Genomic DNA, 8,360 nt, shown 5'->3' with positions numbered 1-8,360 from the left:
GGACATTCCATCCAAACACAACAGAATACACTTTCTTCTCAAGTGCTCATGGAACATTCTCCAAGATAGATCATATCTTGGGTCACAAATCAAGCCTTGGTAAATTTAAGAAAATTGAAATCGTACCAAGTATCTTTTCTGACCACAACGCTCTAAGACTAGATATCAATTACAGGAAAAAAAAAATCTGTGAAAAATACAAACATATGGAGGCTAAACAATACACTACTAAATAACCAAAAGATCACTGAAGAAATCAAAGAAGAAATCAAAAAATACCTAGAAACAAATGACAATGAAAACACGATGATCTAAAACCTATGGGATGCGGCAAAAGCAGTTCTAAGAGGGAAGTTTATAGCAATACAATCCTACCACAAGAAACAAGAAACATCTAAAATAAACAACCTAACTTTACATCTAAAGCAGTTAGAGAAAGAAAAACAAAAAACCCCCAAAGTTAGCAGAAGGAAAGAAATCATAAAGATCAGATCAGAAATAAATGAAATACAGATGAAGAAAACAATTGCAAAGATGAATAAAACTAAAAGTTGGTTCTTTGAGAAGATAAAGAAAATTGATAAACCTGTAGCCAGACTCATCAAGAAAAAAAGGGAGAAGACTCAAATCAATAGAATTAGAAATGAAAAAGAAGTAACAACTGAGACTGCAGAAATACAAAGGATCATGAGAGATCACTACAAGCAACTATATGCCAATAAAATGGACAACCTGGAAGAAATGGACAAATTCTTAGAAAAGCACAACCTCCCGAAACTGAACCAGGAAGAAACAGAAAATATAAACAGACAAATCACTAGCACTGAAATTGAAACTGTGATTAAAAATCTTCCAACAAACAAAATCCCAGGACCAGATGGATTCAGAGACGAATTCTATCAAACATTTAGAGAAGAGCTAACACCTATACTTCTCAAACTCTTCCAAAATATAGCAGAGGGAGGAACACTCCCAAATTCATTCTACAAGGCCACCATAACCCTGATACCAAAATCAGACAAAGATGTCACAAAAAAGAAAACTACAGGCCAATATCACTGATGAACATAGATGCAAAAATCCTCAACTAAAGACTAGCAAACAGAATCCAACAGCACATTAAAAGGATCATATACCATGATCAAGTGGGGTTTATCCCAGGAATTCAAGGATTCTTCAATATATGCAAATCAATCAACGTGATAAACCATATTAACAAACTGAAGGATAAAAACCATATGATCATCTCAGTAGATGCAGAAAAAGCTTTTGACAAAATTCAATACCAATTTTTGATAAAAACTCTCCAGAAAGTAGGCATAGAGGGAACTTACCTCAACATAATAAAGGCCATATATGACAAACCCACAGCCAACATTGTTCTCAATGGTGAAATACTGAAACCATTTCCACTAAGATCAGGAACAAGACAAGGTTGCCCACACTCACCACATATTATTCAACATAGTTTTGGAAGTTTTAGTCACAGCCATCAGAGAAAAAAAAGAAATAAAAGGAATCCAAATCAGAAAAGAAGAAGTAAAACTGTCACTGTTTGCAGATGACATGATAGAGAACCCCAAAGATGCTACCAGAAAACTACTAGAGCTAAGCAATGAATTTGCTAAAGCAGCAGGATATAAAATTAATGCACAGAAATCTCTTGCAGTCCTACACACTAATGATGAAAAATCTGAAAGAGAAATTAAGGAAACACTCCCATTTACCACTGCAACAAAAAGAATAAAATATCTAGGAATAAACCTACCTAAGGAGACAAAAGACCTGTGTGCAGAAAACTATAAGACACTGATGAAAGAAATTAAAGATGATACAAACAGATGGAGAGATATACCATGTTCTTGGATTGGAAGAATCAACATTGTGAAAATGAGTATAGTACCTAAAGCAATCTACAGATTCAATGCAATCCCTATCCAATTACCAATGGCACTTTTCATAGAACTAGAACAAAAAATTTCACAATCTGTATGGAAACACAAAACACCCTGAATAGCCAAAGCAATCTTGAGAAAGAAAAACGGAGCTGGAGGAATCAGGCTCCCAGACTTCGGACTATGCTACAAAGCTACAGTAATCAAGACAGTATGGTACTGGCACAAAAACAGAAATATAGATCAATGGAACAGGATAGAAAGCCCAGAAATAAACCCACACACATATGGTCACCTTATCTTTGATAAGGGGGGCAAGAATACACAATGGAGAAAAGACAGCCTCTTCAAGAAGTGGTGCTGAGAAAACTGGACAACTACATGTGAAAGAATGAAATTAGAACACTCCCTAACACCATACACAAAAATGAACTCAAAATGGATTAAAGACCCAAATGTAAGGCCAGGCACTATAAAATTCTTAGAGGAAAACTTAGGCAGAACACTCTATGACATATATCATGGCAAGATCCTTTTTGACCCACCTCCTAGAGAAATGGAAATAAAACCAAAAATAAACAAATAGGAACTAATGAAACTTCAAAGCTTTTGCACAGCAAAGGAAACCATTAACAAGACCTAAAGACAACCCTCAGAATGGGGGAAAATATTTGCAAACGAATCAACCAACAAAGGATTAATCTCCAAAATATATAAACAGCTCATGCAGCTCAATATCAAAAAAACAAACAACCCAATCCAAAAATGGCTTTAGAAGACCTAAATAGACATTTCTCCAATGAAGATATACAGATTTCCAACAAACACATGAAAGGATGCTCAACATCACTGATCATTAGAGAAATGCCAATCAAAACTACAATGAGGTATCACCTCACACCAGTCAGAATGGCCATCATCAAAAAATCTACAAACAATAAATGCTGGAGAGGGTGTGGAGAAAAGGGAACCCTCTTGCACTGTTGGTGGGAATGTAAATTGATACAGCCACTACGGAGAACATTATGAAGGTTCCTTAAAAAACAAAAAATAGAACTACCATACAACCCAGCAATCCCACTACTGGGCATATACCCTGAGAAAACCGTAATTCAAAAAGAGTCATGTACCACAATGTTCATTGCAGTTCTATTTACAATAGCCAGCACATGGAAGCAACCTAAGTGTCCATCAACAGATGAATGGATAAAGAAGATGTGGCACATTTATACAAAGGAATATTACTCAGCCATAAAAAGAAACAAAATTGAGTTATTTGTAGTGAGGTGGATGGACTCAGAGTCTTCATACAGAGTGAAGTAAGTCAGAAGTAGGAAAACAAATACCATATGCTAACATATATATATGGAATGTAAAAAAAAAAAAAAGAAAAATGGTTCTGAAGAACCTAGGGGCAGGACAAGAATAAAAACGTAGCCATAGAGAATGGACCTGAGGACAAGGGGAAGAGGAAGGCTAAGCTGGGTCAAAGTGATAGAGTGGCATGGACATATATACACTGCCAAATGTAAAACAGATAGCTAGTGGGAAGCAGCCACATAGCACAGAGAGATCAGCTCGGTGCTTTGTGTCCACCTAGAAGAGTGGGATAGGGAGGGTGGGAGGGAGATGCAAGAGGGAGGAAATATGGGGATATATGTTTATGTATAGCTGATTCACTTTGTTATACAGCAGAAACTAACATACCATTGTAAAGCAACTATAACTCCAATAAAGATGTTAAAAAATAAATAAAGCACCAGATGGTAAAGATTTTAGGCTTTGCTCACTTTAACAGTCTCTGTCGAAACTACTCAACTTTGCTTTTGTGGCTTGAAAACAACCACAGACATGATAAAAATGAATAAGCTGTGTTTCAATAAAACTTTACTTACAAAAACAGGCAGCTGGCTGGATTTAGCCAATGGCTATAGTTTGATGCCTTCTGATGTAGACTAAATATATGCTGGAAGAGGAATCTATGGTATTGTAATGTTGCCTATATCGAGATAGGACCACGATTTCTTGTAAATGTAGAATACACTCCTTTATTTTCTCCAAGAGTCTGGTTGATGCATATTGTATTTTAAATATAAGCATATACCTAAGACCAAAATATTCAGAGTTCAAATAAACAGGCAGAGAAGAACATATGCTGTGACCCTCAGATCAAACAATTTTCATGCCCTCATTAATTTATTTTACACATATTTGTGGGTTGCCTATAATATATAAATTACTGTGCTAGGTACTACATGGGATGCAAATATGGGTAAGATTGAGACTCTTTCATCAGGAAGTTAAGACCCCAATAGGGGAAAATAACACATTCATAAATATATATAATACAAGATATACAAAGAAATGGGTCACAAAAGAAATAAAAATACATTTTTCTAGATGAGGGAGAAATTACTCTTGACTGACTTGATGTGCAGAGTTTTGGGAAAGAGATCAGAGCCCTTTTCATAAAGGAAATATGATATATGTACCAGGTCTTGTTGACCTAGGCAGGTAGAAATTAGAAAGGCAATACTGAGAGAAAGGGCATAAAAAAACAAAGAAAACAACATAAACAAAAGTCCAATAGTGAAAAAAAAAAGCATAGACTGTATGGAATAAAAATGAATAATTTGTGCAATTTGAAGCTTATACAGTTTTTTGAGCCCAATTTAAGAAAAAGAATACAAAATTACATACAAAAATGAATATATATTTGTAATGAGAAAAGGAGTCACAACAAATGAGAAACTTTTAAAAGCAGCAAATACCACAAATATCACAAGATCCAGACACTATGGAACACTTGAATTATGTTACTATCTAACACACCTCTCTCCAGGGACTGGCTATACTCTTCTATCCTGTCTCCTTAGGACAAGGAAGATAACTCAGGCTTTCCTCTAGCACAGCTGATCATAATGTGTTTACTAGCAATAGTATATAAAAGTTTCTTTCAACTTCACAAAATATCTATTAATAATGGGTAAAATTTTAGGACTACTGTCAATTGAGGAAACCCTTTAAATTGTGTGACATTGCGGGTGATTTCAAAGCATTCTGTGCACTAATTGTAAATATTCCTTGAAATAACGACAAATCAATCCTGAATCACTGATGTCCTCATGTAGTGGCGTATCATTAGTTTTATGTTATCTTTGTTGGAGGAAGTATCACGGGTCAAGAATTTAAATCTTTTATCAATGTGTTCATACGTCACACCTCATCATTAATCAGATTATCAAACAGTTCATGAACCTATTCATTATGTCCATTTGCAAAGTATTTCTTCCTCTTAGTGAATTTAGAGGAGAGGAACCTTATATGATGAGAAAGCCTGCATAAGGCAATATCTGTGAGCCACCAAAATAACACTTTGAATAATTTTAATTACAAATTCTGTATTTCTACAGTTTGGTGATTTTATTACCTATTTCAATAATCAATTACACTAGCAGCACTTAAGTTGTTTTAAATGTTTAAAAAATATAAACAAAGAATGCACCAACTAACGAGGTCATAAAATTAATATAACCTCTTGATGAATAACAAAATTTATCATGATATATTTTTAGCGCCATCTAGTGTTTAAAAGACTTCATAGAGTAAATAAATATGCAAACAATTTAGTTTTAAAATTTTTTTCAACATATATTCTTTGATTCTACATCCCAGTCATACCATCTAAGGTTTTCCATTAAATACTGACAATAAAATAATTGATTGTAAGGTTATGTGGGCTTCTAGAAATTAAATTATTATGAAATAAAAGGAATTAAGTCATCCCTTCACTATTTTACAGGAGATGTCAGTCAGGACCTCAGCTACCATAAGACAAAGGGACTAGTTCTCATTGAAATGCCCAATCAGATAAATATTTTCATAGAGTCTTCGGTCTATGAGGATATGTTTGATTCAAACCAAGCTGAATTTAAACTGTTATGTGATATCTTTTTATATAAAAATTTATTTTATGACTCACTTTATAGCTCTATTAAAAGCTTTCTAAAGTTTTACTTAGCTGTCCGCCGCTGTCCCAGCTGACTCCGTGCCGCTCGTCGCGATGGAGGTCGCCACCGAGTTTGTGGTCCAGAGTCCAACATGGTCTACAGTCCAAGGCCAGCGAGGTGCAGTAAGTACCGGATGACGTGCATCAGCTGCGAAGCCGCCATCCTCAAGATGCACCCCAGGTCCACGGGCTTCACCTTCCGGACCGCCCGGCAGGTGCCCGGGCTCGCGGTCGTGCTTGTGGGCTGGGGCGCGAACAAAGGCTCCAGACTGGTGCAGTGCGGGCCCACCGACTGCGCCTGTCCTGGCGCACGCGCACCTGCCAGAAGGAGGCCAACTACAGAGTCTCGCTGACGCAGGCGGCCCCGTTAACCTGGGCCTGGTCAAAGAAAGCCAGGAGGTATTCGTGCCCTTCAGCTCGCTGCTGCCCATGGTGGCGCCCGACGACCTCACATTCGACGTCTGGGCCATAATCGTCTCTGAACCTGGCGGAAGCGATGCCACAGGAAAAACCGTGGCCGCACCTGGAGGCTCTGCTTCTCCGGCCCTCCGTCTACCTCCCAGAGTTCCTCGCGGCTAAATAACCAGAGCGCGCGGGCCGACTACGTCATCCTGGGCACGCGCGCCCAGCAGCTGGAGCTGATCTGTACCGATTTCTGCAGCTTCCAGTCCGGCGCCGGGCTGGCTGAAGTCATCGTGCGGAAGACAGCGAATACGGAGCACTTTTCCGAAGTGATCCCGGGCCTCAATGACACCGCTGAAAACCTGCTGAGCACCATCCAGCTGGGCCTGGAAGTGTCGCCCTCCATGCTGTTTGTGGTGGCCAGCATCTTGGAGGGCTGCTCCTTACTCGGTGGGTCCCCACTGACCATGCTGGTGCCTGGTGCCCTCGAGTTCAAGTGGCAGTGCAGCCTCTTTGTGGGTGGAGACGACTTAAGGTCGGGCCGGACCAAGATCAAGTCCGTGCTCGTGGGTTTGCTTATCTGCTCTGGCCACGAGACCACGTCCATCGTGAGGTACAACCACTTGGGCAACAATGACCGGCAGAACCTGTCGACGCCGCCACAGTTCTGCTCCAAGGAGGTGTCCAAGAGCAGCGTGGTGGACGACACAGTGCACAGCAACCCAGCGCTCTACTAGCCGGTTGTGGAGCCCAGTCACTGTGTCATCATCAAGTATGTGCCATACGTGGGCGACAGCAAGCGTGCCCTGGATGAGCAATCAGAGCTGATGCTGGGCAGTACCAACACGCTGGTGCTGCTCAACACGTGCGAGGACTCGCTCCTGGCCGGGCCCATCATGCTGGACCTGGCGCTGCTGACAGAACTGTGCCAGCGTGTGAGCTTCTGCACCGACGTCGACCCACAGCCGCAGAGCTTCCACCCCGTGCTGTCGCTGCTCAACTTGGCATCCTCTTCCAGGTGCCGCTTGCGCCGCCAGGCAGCCAGGTGGTCAACGTGTCTTTCTGCCCCCGCAGCTTCACGGAGAATATCCTCACGGCCTGCGTGGGACTCTGGCCGCAGAACCACAAGCTTCTGGAGCGCAAGATGGAGTGCCCTGGTCTCAAGGGAGTTGGGCTTGTGGCTGCCACCTGTGCCTTGCAAGAAAGGACCAGTGCCCACCGCCCCCAGTGGCTATACTGGTGACGCCAATGGGCATTTGTAGGCCGAGTCACCCCAGATGCCCACCACCTAAGGCCATGGCCATACAGCTCCGCCATAACTCCTGTCCCCATTGCTCCTCAGAACCCAACCCTTCCAGGCCCCCAAAGATAATAAAGCTAGTGCCACTATCAAAAAAAAAAAAAAGTTTTATACAGCAAATCAGTAGATTTACGATCACCATCACCAAAACCAAACTAAATTCTTTAATCAAAACAACACAGCTTTCTTGGTTTTACTATTTTTATCCTATAACAAACAATACTAGGTTAACAAAACAGAAGTTTATTTAAACTATGTTATTGTTATGTGTGAAACATAAAACTAAAAAAAACAAAATTTTGCGGTCACCATGAGAAACAAGGGATAGGCAACAGATTCGTTCTTTCTCCTCTTTTACTATTAATTCACTGACCATCTAAAACAGCTGAATTTACATGCTATTAAATTCATATTGCTCTTAGAACCAAAGGATTAGACTGAGAAAGTCAAAACAAGTTACAAATTATTAAAAGTGATACATACTACAAATGCCACAAGATCCAGAAAATATCATCATAATTTTACCCTAGGCTAATTTTTTAAAAAATTCAGAGTAGCAAGCTGCACTCCCTTAGGCTCATAAAGGCATTTGTAAGGAGGCAGCAATGCCACCCAGCGACAACTCTCACTGGACAGCAGTTGGTGCTTTTAAGCGGAAGTGAATACTTCCTCTTTAGTCGTAGGAGACTCAGACACAGAGTCACCCACGTCTCGGTTTGCCTGTGTCTGCAGAGGCAGCCACCCCCAGAATGCA

At 40.2% G+C, this 8,360-nt stretch overlaps 1 pseudogene across 1 annotated transcript; it reads left to right on the top strand.

The window, feature by feature from the left end:
- Positions 1 to 5,958: 5,958 nt before the first annotated feature.
- On the top strand, positions 5,959 to 7,953 carry LOC309972063 (inositol-3-phosphate synthase 1-like; annotated as a pseudogene). The gene has a single exon. The product of its transcript is annotated as an inositol-3-phosphate synthase 1-like (transcript).
- The last annotated feature ends 407 nt before the right edge of the window (positions 7,954 to 8,360 follow it).

The sequence above is a fragment of the Leucopleurus acutus genome (genome assembly GCF_964270905.1).
Source record: "Leucopleurus acutus genome assembly, chromosome: 15".
Lineage (NCBI taxonomy): Eukaryota > Metazoa > Chordata > Mammalia > Artiodactyla > Delphinidae > Leucopleurus > Leucopleurus acutus.
The sequence above is the reverse complement of the archived record's forward strand: the minus strand, read 5'-3'. Positions and strand labels throughout refer to the sequence as shown.